The sequence below is a fragment of the Meleagris gallopavo genome, chromosome 2 (genome assembly GCF_000146605.3).
Source record: "Meleagris gallopavo isolate NT-WF06-2002-E0010 breed Aviagen turkey brand Nicholas breeding stock chromosome 2, Turkey_5.1, whole genome shotgun sequence".
In the NCBI taxonomy this organism is placed as follows: domain Eukaryota; kingdom Metazoa; phylum Chordata; class Aves; order Galliformes; family Phasianidae; genus Meleagris; species Meleagris gallopavo.
Window position 1 is genome coordinate 27565507 of NC_015012.2, and position 19169 is coordinate 27584675.

At 39.1% G+C, this 19169-nt stretch overlaps 1 protein-coding gene and 1 long non-coding RNA gene across 2 annotated transcripts in view; one reads left to right on the forward strand and one right to left on the reverse strand.

Annotated features, from left to right (window-relative positions):
- The window catches only part of LOC100547975 (inactive phospholipase D5), a 57600-nt gene that overhangs the window by 31238 nt on the left and 7193 nt on the right, over window positions 1-19169 (forward strand). The gene's annotated exons all lie outside the window — the stretch shown is intronic.
- Window positions 5-15097, reverse strand: LOC116216313. The gene is made up of 4 exons (XR_004158841.1): window positions 13070-15097; window positions 11153-11268; window positions 9685-9779; window positions 5-7831 (listed from the first exon to the last, which is right to left on the reverse strand). It is a non-coding gene; the product is annotated as an uncharacterized LOC116216313 (long non-coding RNA).

A 19169-nucleotide genomic window follows, 5' to 3' on the forward strand; every position in this document is an offset into this window, starting at 1 on the left:
TCAATGGAAAAAGTAACCCTGCAGCCTTTGAGCATATAATATTGTTGAGGCCAACAAGTGGAGATGTATTGCTTTCTGTTTCTGATTTGCTGGCACAGGGCTGCTACAGTTTTGATGACTTCTGCATTGACAAAAATGTACTACTATAAACAGTAATTCTCTGAATCAAAACATCTATCCTCAACAGTTATGCTTTGAAATTGGTTGTTGTTGTTTCTTTGTTCGTTTTTTAAAGGGATTGCCTTTTACTGATTTCTGTGATGATGATGTTGTTTGAAGGTTGTAATTTCTGGTTTACCAATTAAAAATAAAGAATAAGCCTCAGCAACCACCAGGTACTACAATCTGCTGCTATGAAGAAATAATTAATCAGTAATGTCATTTGTCTTTTTGTTGGTATCTGTAGCTTTTTTTTTCCCCCTCAGGAATTCTCAGGAACGTAAAAGACTGTAGTAGTGTAATGGAGCATAAATGACCCTGTGAAATCGTAATCGGTTATATTTACGGAGTAGAACCTGTACTTTTGTGTGGCACAACAGAGAGAAAAGGAAGCATTTTAGGTTGATTGTTATTAATTTCTATTTTAAAAGTATTTTCTTAATGTGAGCAGGAACATAAAAAAAACACTCATGATTTTGATAACTGTAAGAATTTTGTAAAGAAGGTGTGTTCGGTATGAAGCTTTTAAGATTTTCTTACAGGATCAGTCTTCTCAGAGTGAAGTAAATCTTTGCTCATATAACATACCTACTTTAAACTGGATGCTATTTTAGTATTTTGAATATGATTCCTCATTGTTAATTTTATTGTCTTTTTTTCATATGTTTGGAAATTTTGTTGGTCTTACCGTCATATACCAGTATATTTTTATATGTGGTGATAAGACAAAAGCCCAGAGGAATATTTGCACAGAGAAAAAATAAGTACTTCTTGCAAGATGTTGTTAAAGAAAATATGCTTTCAATTAGCTGAGAAATGTATGCTAGGTTTTTTTTCAGAAGAGCCTAAGGGCATACGATGCTTGGCTTCTGTTGACATCAGGTATGAATATCCAATTTCCTTACCCCAGAGTTATAGTTTAATACATCAGAATAACTGTCAAAAAGATCTGATATGCAGTCATAAAATAATAATCTGTCTTGAGCTTTCCACTTAGGAGGCAAAACAAGAACAGAGTTCTTCCATTTTATTATGAGTGCTTTCCTCAAGGAGAACGTTCTGGCATGTGCATAGGGCCCGGTGTGACAATGAGCCAAGTCATCACTAGGGAGACTCAGCTCCACTGGTTTTCATTATCAGAGTCTTCATGTAGCTATGTCACAGGGATCAGGCCCCACTTTCCTTTTCTTCAAGCAGCCTCAAAGAGTACACACCAGGTATAACTGGGAAATAGAGTCTCAGGGAGTATCACGTACTCATGCTGTTGGCAGCAGGGTAGAACTCCTGCATTTCTGCAGTGAAAGCAGGGAACTCTCTGAAGATGTCACTACATATTTACTGTTCCATCCTGGCTTTACCTACAAGGAAGGGGCTGTGAAAAGGCAGACTGGGCTGTTGATTACTCACATATGGTCTCTTTAAAAACTCATCCGACTTACAGAGCAACACAACTGTGGATATTGAATCAGCAAACCACCTGGGTGAGTTTCCCTAGACCCTGACAGCAAATCGCAGGATAAAGTAGGTCTGTGCTATTCTAGAAGCATATGGTACTTCGGCCAGTCAAGCACAGCAGTCGTCTTCTCAAACAAAACATTCCATGTGAGTCAGTCCCAGTGTCACTAGCAGCAGCTCTGTTCAGCGGCACAGTTTAAGTTGAAATTATTTGAGTGCATTCAGACTCACATCTTGTAATATCTAAAATGCAATGAAAAGCTTAAGATTTTAGTAGTGCACAGTTGTCAGATCTTTTTTGAATGCCTCCCCTTGTATTTTCTATATGCATAATTTACTGCTTTCTCCCTACTCAGACTTTGCATACATTCAGGCCACTGCACTGCACAATTCATTTAGTAGCACCTGCTCCACTGCTGCAGTGGTAGTGCTGAAGATGCTCACTTTTCATATTGTACCAAATACAAGTAGGTGGCTGTTAGCTTTGCTCACCTGACTTGTGCAAATGCATTTTCTATTAGGCATGAGGCTGGTGCAATGCTCAACAACCAAGTGAAGTTTTTGAGTTCATCTTGCTGTAATTAACAAAAAAAAGATGCAAGCCTCTGCATTTGGTTTGGAGTTTAAAAGGTGTCATTGGTAATTAGTTACAGGGTATGTGTTGGTAAGTGAATAGCAGCAGAATATAACTTCAGTGACTGAGTCTGAATTAGGGACAGGCCAGTTCTAAGGGAAAGCCGTAGTGGAAAAAATAACAGAAACACAATGCAACCATGAAACTGCAAGGTAGGCTGCTCATTGAGTTTATTCAGACTGTACATTTAGATTTGTTTTTCCAGGTGTACAAGTCAAGTTCAAGTAAAAATCAAGAGAAGAATACAGATTTCCATATGTACAGACTTTACACAAAGGAGCATATTCTCAGAACTCTGTAGGATACTAACAATGTGGTGAGCTAGCCCTTTTAACATGACATTTACAATCTGCATATGACATACTTCTTTCTCCAAGAAATCAAAATTTTTTTCCAAGTATTTCTGTCTTTACCTTGGTAGTTATTTACAGATTTTCTCACTGCTGCATCCTGCTCATTTCAAACACCAATAGTCTTGTCTTCAGTATGGAAGGAGGTGGTGTTTATTGCAGAATTACATATGTGAAACTGCAGCAAAGAAACTGGTCTAGCTTGAATTTTGTTTATTTATTTATTTTTGTCATAGAGGAGAGTAACTATTTGAAGATCTGAGTAACTCAAACAGGAGCTGTGGGTTAATATTTTTGTGCCATCAGGATTGTAATCCATAATATCTCCGCATCTCCTTCCTTCGGCAAATGTTTTTCCCTGGAAGCACCATGTGCTCAGGCAGCTTGTGTGATTGTATTTGTATTCAGATCGAGTTTACAAGCTAGGGGTTGCAAAGGTAATCTGCAGCAGAACTCAGAATGGAGCCTGACAGCTTCACATCCTTCTGAGCTTGAGCAAGTTTTGTACACTGGCAAGTATATTGGGCTGCAGTCCCAGAATCTTTACCCTTCTTACCTCTTGCTTGCTAGGGTGCTGGAAGTGAAGAAACACTCGTTAAATGCTCTGTACTGTATGTCACACATCTCAGCACAACAGAATATTTATGCAAGGTTGCTGTGGTAGATATAACTTGATTGTATTGTAGTTCTGTCCCTATCTGTTACAGCATTATACTTTTCTTGTGAATCTGAATCTAAAGCTGAAACAATTATTTAACTTCCAACCTCTCTGAAACCAGCAGCAGGATTTACATGTACAAAGGTGTCAGATTTCCTTTTACAACAGTTGTGGAGAATTCTTCTCTGCATTTATAAGCTTGATGCTAGAAATCAATCTCATATGAGGCTGGCTAAGTTTTGTTGCTATTTTCCTGACTTTCTGTTTCTGACAAGAAGCAGTGCTAGTATTTCCTTTAAAAGCAGTGTTTCTGCTTCAGGAAGAGAGACTTTCATATACTATGTATACATCACTTATGGAATAACATTTATAGTTGCATATATCCTTGTGCTTTTGCCATTTTAAGCTTACCTGAATCTGAGCTTTAACACTGCCAACAAAACTGACAGCACAGACTATACTATATATTTCTGTGTAAAATTGTGTTTCAAGTGGATTGCAAGTTTCCCAAAACTGTAATCATTTTGGCTGAAATCATCTATGCCAGCTTCTGCTTTTGTCTGAAGTCAAAACCCTGCAGGCAAGTGAAAAACAGTGTTTAGCCTTTCTGAAAAAAGGAATTTACAAAAATGAACATTTTCTTATTCAAAATGGAATGTTTTGATCTGTTCTTTGTTCAGGTCTAGATTTTGTCAGGGATATATCTTTTACTGCTGTTAACAATATATGCCAAGCACTCCTCAATCACATAATCTACTGCAAGTTTGCCATTTGTCGATGCCTAACAGTAATTCTTCAGGAAGTCCTTTCCTGTCTGTCTCACTTCATTCCCTGAGCTTCTGTGTGGTTACATACCTCAGCTTGGGGACACCGATAGACCGAAAGAGTTCTGGAGTACCACTGAGATGCAGAGGTGTAATGGGAGGAGATTAGACCAGAAAGGAGAAGGTAAGTGGCTGGCTGGACTGGTCTGGATGCTCTGGTCAAGTAACCTAAAGGGTCCCCAAAGGGACATGGGTTTGGTCTGGATGCTCTGAAAAACCACCAGCAAGACAGAAAGCTGACTATGGAGGGGGCTGAGGAACCTGCAGGAGACTGTCACCGCAAGATAATGAGACTGGGGAGGTGTAGGAAGGAAGGAAGGAAGATGCTGAATAACAATGATCCCAGGGAAAACTGAAATTAGCTATGTGAGGAAGCCAGGCAGATTAAACTGCAGGACAGGTTTGCTGAAAAGATGGGAGAGTACAGGTATTGAGAGAATTGCAAAATCAGTTAGGAGGTGAGAAATTGTATGGTGATGTGCTAGGAAAATACAAGTGAGGGCTGTTGAGCAGAACAGGGACAAGAGGCTGGGAGCTGAGACTGAGAAATGAGTTTCAGTCAAAAGACAAAGTCTGCGGGTGCAGTGTGGAGGTCTGCAATGGGAACTGGTGGGTGAGGACTGGGAGCCAGGGGCTGAGAAAGTCTCTGCCTCTTCTTCTTGTTCAGGCTCTGGTTTGTACCATCATTTACGTGCTTAACTAAAACATTAAAAGCGATGTAAAATTAGTGTCTTAAGTAAGCTCCTGTTACTGTTTTCTTAATTGTAGTGTTCTGTTTGACTGGAAAATATACCTTCCACAGTCCTTTGAGCTGGTGAAAATGCTTTTCAAACACTGAGTTTGTGATTTTGTCCAGTAGCTTTTTCTGCATTTTTTGTTGTTTTCTTTTAAATTTTGCTCTACTGAACCATTCTTTCTGAACAGGGATATAAACTGTTACGCTACTAATGATGGCTTCTTTGAAAGTTTTCCAATCTCCTTTTGGAACTGTAGCAGTAAAATAGTCTTTTCACTGATCTAGATTCTTCCTTGTACATTTTTTAAACTGATAAAATGGTGCAAAGATTACAAACTACTCTTTCATCAAGCTGGTATACATGGAAGAAATTATATAAAGGCAGTCACTCATTCTTTCTGGTGTCATTTGCCCTTTAAAATGTGATTTAGTAGGGACACTAGAATAGGTAGATTGAAAAGAAAAAATCTTAAATTACATTTTGAACTTTGTATCTCATGAGAGATCTATGTAGTCATCTGTACAACTTCCATCTTCTGCTTCACTGACATATTTGTTAATTGCTGCAATTGGTGAAGCATCTTCCCAGTGTTGCCAGGCTCTTATTTAAGATGTACTTAAGGCAGTGACACACAGAAGTCTACTGTTAGTCAGCAAAATGTGTACATCTCTGCTAAAATGTCTGGTTAAGAAGAGTTAAAATTGCACAGATTTACTCCATCAGCTGCTGCCTGTGATTTGCACTAGTAACAATAAAAATGATGCCATATTCTACTTTATGGTTACTCAACCAGGTAGCTTATTAATGTAATTAATTAATAAATTATCATCCATAATAGCAGTGCAGAACAAGAGCTAACAAAAAATGCCATGTTTCATTTTTTCCATGGCTTCCTCAAATAATTTTAGTGAAACCTGAAAATGCTTTTTGCTCCTTAATTCTCAAAAGGACCATGTTTGTAATACAAACAGAACTGTTAATCAGCTCAACATACACTTTGGAAGCTCTTCATGCTAACAGCATTTTTGGAAAAGTTTTATTATTCACACATGAGTAGCTGAATCCAGTGGCCAAACAACTGTAATGGGTTAGCTGAACCATTTCAGAAAAACATGTTTGTATGTGATAATCAGTCCTTGGAAAATGTATTATGAAAAATTATTGAAATGAGTAAAAATTAATCCGGTTGTCTTCCTGGAAGTGGAATCAGGTTAATATTAACTACTCATGCTGTAGGCTGAAGTTGTGACTTCTAACAAGTGGCAGGTAATCCAAGCGTCTGTGTGCAGTTAATGTCCACATCTGAACTTCTGAGCTCTCAACAGGGCTGCTGCCTGTTCCTTCCCTGTAACTGGTAGACTGGTTGTGAACACCTGGACCACTAAACAAGTGTGACATATCCAGAGTCCTCCAGTTACTGACAAGACTGAGGTCAGGACCATCAGCTGGGACGTTGCTCCTGTGTTGCACTTCAACACACAAACTGTTTAGACTGAGGAAAAAAGTGTCTTGGCATGCCAGAAAAGGTAGGGGTGCTGGGAAGAAACATTCTTGGGGAAAAAAAAAGAAGTAAGCCTGAAAATAAGGTTAAGTTCTTGGCTGGAGAAAGGATCCTAGAAGTAGAAGATCCTGGAAATCAGGGATCCGTGAGGAGATGGAGGCTGATGATATCCCACGGAATTTGGCTGGCAACAACAGGGAGGTGTGAATGTGAGCAGCCACAAAGTAGGGATGGCCCCAACTTTCTGTTCCAGCATCCCAGGCCAGCAGCCACCTCCCTGAAGGGATGGGAGGCGGTCCAAGGTGGACAGCAAGGAAGTGTGCTTGCAAAAATTGAGCAGCTAGGAAAGTTGCCTCCTATCTTTCTTAGACAAACCCCAATATTCTCTGTCGGTGGTCTTTTACTCTCTCAATACTCTTCTCCTTTGGAGCTGTAAGTTAGAAATTGCTGATTATATCTGCGTAATCGAAGCTTGTCAGGAAAACAGATAAACTGTCCCAGCACTGCTAGGACACAAGCAGTGACTTATTCTATCTAAGGGGCTTGGTTTTTATTCAGTGCTTTGAGATATTAAATAAATTGTGCAAGAGGGCAAAAATATGGTAATATTAATTTCTAAAGTACGAAAGAGCTCTAGCAATTATGAATTATCAGTTACATTTAAATAATTACAAATAAGTTGCTTAATTCATTTATTCCATTAATAATTCATTCAAAACAACAGTCAGATTAGCTGTGTGAAATGACAGAACTGACATAATTATTCTGAAAAAGTTTATTAAGCATCTGTAGCTGAAGTAGATAAGCAAGGTTGTGCTTTTTACAAAAAAACGTGAATAATCTAGTGCATACTTCCAGTGCAATTATGCTGGATTCTTATTTTTTCTGAAATTAAGAACGCTATATTTATTGGGAAGACAAAATGTACATTTTTTGTGTCAATTTTAAGCAAAAATTACTGGGTAGTGTTTTGCCTTAGTATGATCTAGAATTTTAATTCAGCTGTACAAAGGCTTACAACAGGATGAGTGCAGGAGCACTTGTTTATTTCTCAGGCCTTCTCCCTTACAACATAGAAAAAAGGAGACAAAAGCAGTAGCTAGAATGCTTCTCTACCTTTTTCTCCTTCTCTTGTTTCCCAAGACAGTTGGCCTCTGATAAAACATAACCTCTTTTTCTTTCTTCTTTCTTTGAGATGACAAAAATTGGAAGAAAAATATGGTGTCTCATGTATCAAGAACTGCATCTAACTGCAGTTTGGGGACAATTTGGGATTGTGGGAGCAATGCTCTAATTGCTTGAGGAGTAAAATCAATGAGATGCAATCCATCCAGTTCTTTACTCAAAGTCTCATCCCAATTATATGTGGAGGACTATTTCTGTCACAGCTTAATCTTGTTGAACTTCATCCCATTGGCTTCAGCCCATCAATCCAACTTGTTCAGTTCCCTCTGTAAGGTCTTCCTCCCTCTAGGCAGATCCACACTTCCCCCAGATTGTTGTCACCTGCAATCTTAATGAGAGTGCATTCAGTGCCTTCATCCAAATCATCAAGAAGGACATTCAATGGGCCAGACCCCAGTACTGACGGGAACACCACTCATGACAAGTCGTCAGCTCCATTTGCCACCACTCTCTGGCCCTGGCCATCCAGCCAGTTCTTTGCACAGCAAAGAATGTATCTGTCCAAGCCATGGGCTGCCGGCTTCTCTGGGACAATAATGTGGGAGACAGCATCAAAGGCTTCGCTAAAGTCTAGGCAGACTATGTCAAAAGCCTTTCCCATATCCACCAAGCAAATCACCTGTCATAGAAGGAGATGAGGTTGGTCAGAGTGGATCAGTGTTTCATGAACCCATGCTGGCTGGGTCTGATCTTTTGACACAGGTCTAAAACAAGAGTTTCTTGAAACTCAGGATGCTCCTGAATACTCCTAGGAGCAAATACAGTCTATAGGGCTTTTCTTTTTCTCTCAGATAAGAGGAATAATTATTTTCTCAAACTGCATCCTTAAAAGCTGTAGTTTCTATTTACTTGTACCATCTATGTTATCCTTCCATAAGAACAATATATGTAAGTATTTAACTTCTCTACACAAGGACATCATGGTGATCTCATTTATTACTGCTTTCCAAAAATGTTACTATAGCACAGCCACCTCTCCAAACTGATCACTGAGGCGGGATCTGTACATTTGCAATTTCTAGTAATGACAGCTGCATCTTATCTTTACAGAACTGCACAGAGCAAGAAGCATGCTATCATCGGTCAGTCATTTTTTTTTTTAACTTTTATCTAAATTAGTCTCTTGAAGTTATGTAACAGTGCATCTGGTCCTTCTGAGATAAGATGCTTTGTCTGACACTTAGTGGAATTGCATCTTTTCACTCTAGCAAACATTACATTGTGTTTCCACTGATAGAATGCTGTTTCTTGTATTAACTACAGTTATGTCCCTAACATGCATTTTAGACTATAGCCTATCCCTACTGTCGTCTTCTAATAATTTGCTTAATTTTCTTACTGTCCCAGAGGTATCTTATTGCTGTTAGTAAATTGGGCATAGTCTCAAGTGCTGAGCAACTTAAAACAGCTTCTGCAACTTCATTATCCAGCAAAGTTCAAGCTGGCTCAGACAGGTAAGTGTTATACTGAAAGTACATGTAGCAGACTACCTGTATACTCCATCTACTAAATTCACATTTCATGTTATCCCTCACATTTGGCAGAGAGTATCTGTTTCTACTAAGTTTGTATATATTATTAACTCCGTGATCCAATCCTGAAAATACTCATGCTGCTAGTCTGATTGACTTCAATGGGATTATTTCCAAAACTAGCCCATATTATAAAGATTAAAATGTAACCTAGATCTTAAAGCATACGTTGATGAGTCAAGATGTGAAGAAAACATATGCGAGTAGGTGTTACACAGCTGTACTGACAATTAAATACCTTTTTTGTGCTTTTAGTTCTCATAGCATAGAAAGCAAACTGGATTGTGAAAACTCTGCTGTGATGTTGTTACAGCTCAGAGGATGCCTGGAAGTATATTTATTATTTTTACTCAGATCTTTTGGCCAGGGTCCTTTTCTTTAACCAAATCTGTAGCAGTTTAATGAGTGCTGTTTCTCCAAAATATCAGCTTTTCTTTACTCCTTTCTTCCTTTCTTTTTCTTTGGAGAGTGGGTGGCAGGAGATATGTTGTTCTTGGAAATGCACAGAACACACAATGTGCCTCTGTCATGGTGCAGAGTTTGTATGTTTGGAAGTCTGGCATTTTATTTTGTTCTTTAACTGAGACAGGCCACTTTTTTCTGTTACATTCAGTAGATGAGGAAAGTCAGCATTCCCTGTTACACTTACTTGGCTTGAGATTTCTTATCGTGCCATTCAGTATTTACAAACAAATCTCAGTGAAGCAAATGGGCTGTTGTGCCTCTCTCTAGCATTGCTGTACACTGCAAACAAACAGAAGACTGATTAAAGCTGGATGGAAATATAGATAATGTGTCTACTATACTTGGGTTTTGTGCCTTTTGTTGCTGCCTGGCACTGTTTTTGATTCCTCCTTAGTTCTGTGGATTTCTGTTTTTGCAATCAAGTGAGTGAAAATAGCCTAGGGCTGTGTGTTTCCCTTGCACTTAAAGCAAAGAAGGCTTCCCGTGACACATCAGCTTTGCTTGTTTCTCGAGATGCAGAGCCAATCTGAAACTGCAACATGTTAGGAAGGCATTCTCTGATAGTATATTTCTCCTAATGCCATGTCCATTCTCACATGTATCACATCTATCACATGTATCACATGATGCACTCAGGGTAAAACAGGGCAAACTCTATCTTGCTGCATAGTTTTATTTGATTTCTGTTGACTCAAAGAATGTGCTCATCATTCTCTCAGACCTTTCAAATTAGGTATCTATTTTCATCTTTTCTTTTCATTTACTGTGAAAGTTCCATAGAAGAGGTTCACCTACCATTGGAGTAACCAATAATAAATTGGTTGAGTCAATAAATAATAGGTCTACAGAACAAAATAATGTAACATCCTGTTAGAACAGTCGTTTCTGTCCAAGGTAGCACAGGATATTCTTGTAAGAGAATCACCAGTCCAAAGAAAAATCAAAAGAAAATTAGAACGATTCTTTCTCATAGTTGTTTGCTTGCTTTTTAATACTTGCCATGTAAACACTACATTTTAAAATATAGAAGAATTATAGAAAATAAAAGTCACTGGTGAGGATGGTGAGAAGGGTGTCCAAGCAAGCCTGTATAAGAGCTGTATGCAGTGAACAGTAGAAGAGAATGTCCAAAACTGGGTTTGCTTTGAGTTTATAGATCCTCCAACCAAATACGTTTACAAGTGTGAGTCCTATGGTTTCATTTGTCTCATGTTAATTAAGAAACCCTGAAATAGCAAGACATGCTGAGCTGGTAATGTGCATTACTGCAGGTATTGCACTAGAAGGCTGTGTGATTTCTGCACTGGCCTGGTGGTAGAGTCTTAAATAAGTAAACTTAGGCGGACAGAAGAAAGGCTGTAAATTCTATATATGTTGAGCTGAAAGAGAACTTGATCATTAAAATACAACTAAATCTCTGAGGAGGAGGTACTGCACCACAGCCTGTTCTGTCATCTCCCACAAGAACATGCTGGCAACTAATCTTGGTCAGTAATGTTAATGAATGGAGGCAGATTCCTCTCGGAGGAATTTAGCTATTAGCATACCCCATCAGATCAGTCTTGTTCAACTAAACAATTAAAATAACAGCATTAAAATAATCATGACAGTAAATTCCCAGTATGTCAGTGGTTCCATCCATGCATACATACCTTGATATTGCACAGATAGTTCTCTTCTAGATAAATATCTTCATTCAGAATTGCCTCAGCTCCTAAAAGTTCCCTGGTGCAGCAACCCAGTAATCTCTCACTTTTACAATGGAGGCCTTTAAAGGAAAACTGGATTTAATATTGTTCTGTGAAAAAGATACATGATGCATCAGGCTGAAAGACAAGGCTATAAATCTCCATGAGTATGGCAAAGAAGGACAATCATTTCAGTCATTCTCTGAAAGGAATAATGAGTCTACAGTTCGGTATAAAATCTAATCTTTCTATATACACAAGTCATTGAGCAGAACAAAACAGATTCTGACAAAGCATTCCTTCCATATGAATGTGCAGAATTAATAGCACCTCTAAACCTTTTCAGATTTTGACACTGTCTTCACAAGCATTAAAGCCTGGTTTGGAAGTCATCTTGCATTCACCTTTATTAACTTTGCCAAGTAAACAGCAGTCTCCAAAGCAGTGAGATCATCAGTGTTTGCATGGAAGTGTTCAGTGGCAAACTTAATCACTTGATGAAGATACATGGGGAGGCATGTGCCAACAGAAATGTGAGATATATCTCGAGAAAATTTCAGGAGAATTCCTGTTAGGCAATCAAAGTTCTGTAATCAATACAATGACTAATAGGCATTTCCTTTGAAGTTAATGGCATGGTAGATTTCTATGATTGGGTAGCAGATCATTTTGTATGTAGCTCTGCCATGTGGGTACAGAAAATATGCACTAGGTATATGCACCATGTATATATATAACAGTTTCATGATGTACATTTTGCTTTTTAACATAGAGTGTACTGAAAATGCTTTTTATCATCTTTGTGACTGATACTTTAATACCTTCATCTCTCTATGTGTCATAACAAAGAACTCAGTTTAAAAAGAAATTATAGGAGAAAAATATTATCTATTTTCAGATTTAAAGAGATTGCTAATGCAATATTTGAATACCATATTTTCAAGTGTATTTTCAGGCGTTTCTTTCCTTTTCCTATAAAGTTAGTGATTACTGTTCGGTACTGCAGTTGGAAATGGCATCAAATGTTAAGTTTAATGCCAAGTTTTTTTCACTGGAGAATACAGTAGGGCCACATCTTTACAGAAGTGACAGCTTCCATGTCAAAGAAGCCAGAAACCTACTACTCAGAAGAACAGGAACAAAAAGCAAGTATGGATTTCTAAAATACATTTCTGTATAGGCTAGCTATTATCCTGGGGCTGCCTATGTAACGCATATGTGATATTTAACTAGATCACTTTACTTATCTAACCTGGTTGGACCTCTAGCTTACCTTAAGACCCTACACATTTCATTTGATCAAGATTAAAAAAAGAAAAAAAAAAAAGCCTTTGGCCCTCACTGCCTGTGATCAGGTAGCATGGGAAGGCTGAACAGTTCCAGCAGTAATTCATATGCAATGTCACTGTCCCAGTTTCTGTCCACAGCATGCCTGCCACTGATCTATATTCAGTTTGTAAAATGAAAACCCACTGTGTGTGTCAGTAGTGTTATAAATAATGCATCCAATTAGTCAGCTATGTGTTGCTGCATTTCCCTGTAGCTCATGAATCTGAAAGCCCCAAAGAAACTGTGCTCTGATAGAAAAGGTTTATACACAAATAGCGCCTTTATTCTGAGGTCAGTCCTTTGTGCTCTCCTCCATGCGCTGTGCAGCAGAAGATGTAGGCAGGCTGCCCCTTGCAGCATTACTAAGGGTGAGAACAAATGCTCAGAGCTCACGCTGTGATTTCCAGCTGCGTGAGGAGGATGCAAGATAAGGGCTGACGGAGGGCGATACAGGCTCTGATGCGTCAGAAAGAAGCAGAGGCATGTATGCGCATGTGTGTGGTTAAGGAGATTCCAGGGCCTTCCAGAAGCTAGCAGGATCCTTCAGATCACCTTTTAATTTTGCTGCAGTTCCAGTAAGGTAGTGAGTTGTTTGATTTCATAGGAGTGACACAGGTACTGAATGTGATGCATCTTGTCAGCAGTGAAATGATGGGCAGCAGCACGTGCTTCTTTCCTTCCTAATCGGCCTTTTTCTTTAATAGAATGAACAAAAACTGCGTTTGAAAAGAGAAATGGAACCAAGTTAGGAAATCTAATTAATGTGAATTCTACAGTAAAGAAATAAATCAAGCTTGATTCTGGAGAAATGGTTTCTTGCAGTTTCTCGTTTGCTCTTCCCCTGAAGAGACACTTGTGCTTGCTTTGAGGGAGTTATGAAATTGTAAACTGAAGAGTCATCTGATAATGATAAATTAGGCTGTGATTATGCCAAATGATATTAATTATGCTGATAGAGATTATAGCAGGAAATTTTTAACTGATTCTTTTCTGCCTTCTGGCTTGCCCTGATAGGCAGTGATGTGTTGCTGTGTTTGGTTTGTTAGTGAAAGCAGCAGTGGAGGTAATAAAGCCCAAACTTCCACTCAGTGCTGTGTTGGGTTCCACGGGAACGTCACCACACAGTGGCCTGTGGTTTAAACAAATTTGATTTGTATTGTTTGAAAAAGTGCATTTATTTTTGAAGAATTCCATACCAATGAGCAGATAGCTGAAAAACAAGGATTGTTTTTGTTGGTGCTGTTTTCTAATGTGCCAAGGACACCAGGGATTTCTTGTTTTCTACTTTGAATATACGTGGATATCTCATCCTCACAAAGCTTTTTTCACACTGTGCCATGAGATAGAAAGTCCCTTCATTGGCATTTCTAGCTTCCTCTGCCTTTCTGCAGCAATATCTGTCAGCAGAAATGAAATGCTGAACCAAATTATCAGCTCTGGAATTATCTGCCTTACTGTGGCAGCCTTTAGCATTAGGAAATAAAGGCAAAAATAGCACATGAAGTTGTAACTTCTCTGACACTTCTAATCTGTGAGAGCCGCGGACTGAGATCTATCAAATATACCTTCTAGAGGTGAGAATTAAAGACCAGTGAACTGACAGAGGCTGCCAATTCAGTTGTACACTAGCAGAGTACAGCTAGTCCATTTTGATGTCCCTTCTTGTCGTTTGATGAGAGCATGGCATGGCTTTGTACCGACGTTCAATGCAAATGCAATGTGCCCCGTGCATCGACTGTGTGACCTCTCCTCAGTCACGTGTTCAGGCTTGTTTTCAGCACAGTGGCTTGAATGACAGTTTTCCATTTTCAGTGATGGGATCTTAGGTTGAGACTGTATTTTGATGTCAAATGGAAGGGATTTTTTTCTAGCTTAGTAGAAACTCTGCCTGCCAGTTATGTTCGAGTTGCATAAAAACAAGATGATAGAGAATTAACCTTTAACCTTGAGTGATAGCAGTGTTTATGGAGGGTTGAAAGCAGTGAAAAAAAAAACAACCCAGAAAACTTAACAATTTGAAGAGCTGAGTACCATGGCAAAGAATATATGAAACTATGTAAAGAGTGCTGGCTGAGCCACAGGGCCCAGTGCTGGTCACTGAAGTGAGCGACCAAGGAGGAGAAAACACTGGGACTGACAAGGAACAAAAAAAATGGAACTGGGAAGAGCTACTGGGCTGGGCTATGGTAGGGGCACAGATGAGACTGTACAAATTTAGAAAGCTAATTCTGTAAGAAAAACAAATAAGGCATTATTTACGCAGAATTCTTCTAATACAGTGTCAGTATGTTAAACTAAACAAAGCTGCCAAACTGCAGAAATGCTAGAAAAGATGCCTATGTAACATCACCCTACTTTGTGCATAGGTACTGCAATAATGTTTACTGACATATTTGGTTTTTCCCAACATTTCTAGTTCTTCCAGCTGTGTTATCCATACCAAATCAACACCTATTCAGCATTTTGCTTTTCGTTACTGAACAAGCTTTAGTGCACACCACTGAAACTTTCTACAGAAAGGTGGTCATTTAATGCCTTCGGGGGCTTATATTGTCTCGTATCTCAGTACTATTTTTTTCTTTATTGTAATAGTCTGGAAAACCATGAGCTTAGGAGGAAAGACTCTTCATGCACAAAGATTTTAAAACTTTTCTTGTCAATGCTACAGTGAAACAGGTCACCCCCAGTTTGCTCGTACAGTAAAGAACACTCAACTTGAATAAATTCACTATTACCCAGATTTTAGGGGTTGAGCTGTACTTCTTTGAATTAACTCTTGACTTATATCTCTTATGTGATTTTCTTATTGTTCGTTAGCTATTTTTAATGTAAGTTTGGATCTTGTAGAAACACAAACAACCTGTTCTCAGTAACATTTAAATACCATATTTGCGCACAAATACTACAGAAGTCTGGGACTCTGTTTATCCATCTTGTGACTCAGTGCTTTAACTTATACAGGTCTGTAAAAGTGTAAACCCTTCCAACAGGTATTGTTTAGAGTTTTTAACTGTTGTTTTATGCAGTGTATTTTGTTACAAAAAGCACCTAGGACAAATGAGTCCCAGAGGACAAGGTGATACATTTGATAACTCCTATATTAATTAGACAACTATGGAATCTAAGCAAGGCACCAGGGAGGTTTATGAACAGGTCTTGCAAGGTGATACATTGGAGAATGGTTGAGAGTTTAATTCTATGAATTTCTGAATACCATTTCTTCAATAAAATTGCCCACAGAAAACAGGAGCAATAATTTCATTGTAACGGTTAATCACAGCATTTAAAGCTTGAATTCCTAAAAAATCATCACATTTTCAAAGTATAGAACAGATAAGAAAATTTATTTTGCCTATTGACAATTTTTAACATCCAAAGAAGCACTTACTGTCAGGTAGCTGATGTGAGACGGTGTTTTACTCACTTCCTGAGAATGTAGTGTTTTACTATTAATCTTTTCTATTTAGTATTTTCCAACAGGACTGTAGGTCTCATTCTTATCTGCATGGAAGGGAAAAGTGGAACTTGGAGCAGAAGCAGGGCTGTGCTGGATTTAGATTTCACTGAATTTTCTCTCTTGTTTCTAACACAACAAAGCTATGAAGCCTCTGCAGTGTACTAAGAACCAAACATGGCGGGAGTATTCAGACTCTGGATGCACAGGGTTTGGTTGCAGGTTCTAGCAAAGTGCTAGCTGAGGTTTGTACTTTGCTTTTTTGATGAGCTCTAATGCCTCCAATTGTTTTGCGAGAAAGCAAGGAAGTGCTGCAGCCTGCGCAGCCTCTTCAGAGTCAGGTTGTATTTTTGTTGTACATCAAAGTGACAGCCACTCGAGTGGGGTCTGTTACACCTAATGAATTTGTGATGAGCGCTACTCCTGTTATCCCATTAGAGCCAAGCCTGCTACAACACTCCTGTCAAACACCCCGGTACCAAGAAACGCTTCTCCCTTTCTCAGATCTCTCAGCTTTCCCTCCCCTGGGGATGGTCATCCTGCACTAGGGCTGCAAGGCACCCAGCACACATCCTTCCTGTCCCTCTCAGTGGGTTTGGTGAGGGCTGTGGAACAGCGGTGTGAAAGGAGCCATAGGGTGATGTTGTGTGTGACTGGAGAGCTACTGAGCACTGTCTGCTGCCAAATGAAAACAGGAGGGATATGGGAGAGGTGTCATATGAGGCTGATAACTGAGTGAAAAGGAACCCAGTGTCTGGAGCGCAGGCTGACCACATATCTATAGCATGCTATGAGAAGATCCTGAGTTTACCACTGAAAATATCTGCAGCCTGCTCTATGGTGGTAATTAATACACTCTGTTATTTTTCTTCAGAAGCTACAGAAAAGCTGATGCCCTTTTAAACCTTAATAATTGACAGATCACACTTCTTGTTACTCCACTGCCCTGGTATTGTCATTCTGCTTTTGCTCAGTCATACATTTGGAAATTGCTCATTAAAACCCCCCACAGGCCTGAAAAGATAATGAAATACATTTTCAAACACAGACAAAGGGCAGACAGGAGGCAAACACATGCAGCCCTATACGTAATGGTCTGCTGAGTAAATTTAGAATCCAACAACAGACTCCCTGTAGTTATTCCAGTACTTCTCTAGCACAGGCAATGGATGGCGCCTGCAGCTTGTCTGAGCTTTCAGGCAAATGGCAGCTGGTGCCTCAGGAGAGCTGCACAGCGCTTTCAGGATCGGATGATCAGACTTCAGATAGAGCAATCATTAAACTTTTTTTATTTTTTAAGAAATTAATAAGGAATTTTCTGAAGCCTCCTGCTCTGCTCACACAAGTCAGATACTACAAGCTGTGAACCAGATTGTGCCACTCTTATGTAGGTCAGATAGTAACCTGCCTACACAGGGAGGCTGTTTCCTAGAGTGTATCCCAAGATAAATATAGAACACGCTGTCTGGTCTGTGCACTGTGGGCTAAGGAGACAATATGTGCCCTAACCCCATCATCCATAAGTTTCTAAAAAGCCTTACTAACACTGTTTCTCACACTGTGGAACTGGAGTGTTACAAATCCACAACCCTTTTGTTTTAGATTATCTCCCCTTGTTTTCTCATTTTGTAAGTGACACCTACAAATGTGTAAGAGCAAAGAACAAGCAAAAATTTCTATTAGTGAAATCTTGCTCACAGTCCAATCTAGTAAGTTATTCTTCCTCTTGTCACAAAAATCGTTTTTTTCTAATTAGAAATACTTAATTTTTTAATTCTCTTTTACTTTTTGCAGCTTAATTGTCTTCTGTAGTTAGAACATCATCATACAGGGCCACTGTCATTTTTCCTTGAGTCTTTGTAACCATTCACTTCTCTGGTGATTTAAGAAAGCACTTCCTGGCAAGAAAGACAGATGCTGACTTGGTAGTCTTTAACAGATTCTGTACAAGTGGAAATGGTGTGAGCAAAAACAAGGGTAGCCTGCTCCTTTGTTTTTCATTCTTTGAAAAGGTCACTTATGGTGGCTCTTAAATAAGGAAAGAGAGGACATAAAATTCCCTGTTCCCAGATGCCAACTTATGCTTTGAAAATATCAACTAAAATATCACAAGCAACTTTTTTTTCAGATTTTCCTATCTCAGCATTTCAGGTCCATTTTGAGGCATTCAAATTTGTGACTTTCATTTCAGATTTATCTTCCATAGATTTTGATTTCTCGAGACCTTCTTCGCTTTAATTTTTCACTGGTATTTTCATTACTAAGTTAAAAGATGCTTTTAAAACTTGGGCTGAAGAAATACTTCCCTTGCCTTATAAGCTCTAGTCCTAGAGGAATTTACCACATCAGGTATCTTGGATGATGCTTAGCTGCAGGTTTCAGTCAGTGGAAGTCAGGGAACAATGCTCTGATTTTGATTCTTTCAATATAAATGTTTTTTCTGCCTTTCCTGTGAGACTATTGAGAGGAAAAAAAAAAAGTCTGTAATAACAGCAGCTCTCAAACTGAAAGGAAATTCTTTTCCCATATCTAGATGACATACAACTTCATACTAAATCTGTCACTAGCACATCCTTGCAACCCACTCTCAGAAGTGCCTCCAGGATGATAGGCTTTGTGATTAACTGGGAAAAAAGCAGTCCCTCATCAACTCAGTATGGGAGTAAAAACAGGCTCTGTGTAAAAGATGCTTCTGAAGCAGAAGCACAATGTTTTAGACTCCAAACCTACTTAAGGCTGTTCCACAACAATGGGGCTGAGGTTTCTGTGAATTTTTTTGTGCTGTTTTCCTTTCAAGGTGACTGTAACAAGCCCCCAGACTGACATCTAACCTCATTTTCTAAGAAAATGAGCTCTGCACAGTAAGTGTATGAGTTGCTGTCTGCCTTTTTCCAGTAACTTTCAAGCTACCTTCCAAGTTCAGGCAAATTTGAACCGAACTCCATAAAGCTTAATGAAAACAGGCAGTTGGGAAAAGAAAGTAACTCTTGTGCCAGAGGAAAAGGAGGAGTCCAGTCGGTATCATGTACCAGTGAGCCTGCATGGGGAGAGTTCTTATCATGACTCCAGAAGCAGGGAAAGCTTTGATCATTGTGTCCCTCCAGAGAGGACAACTGCACAATGCAGTGCTGTGGGCAGCCAGGTTCATTATTGCAGTGTGAACGCACATCCATCCTGGAGTGGTGTCACCGAAGCCCA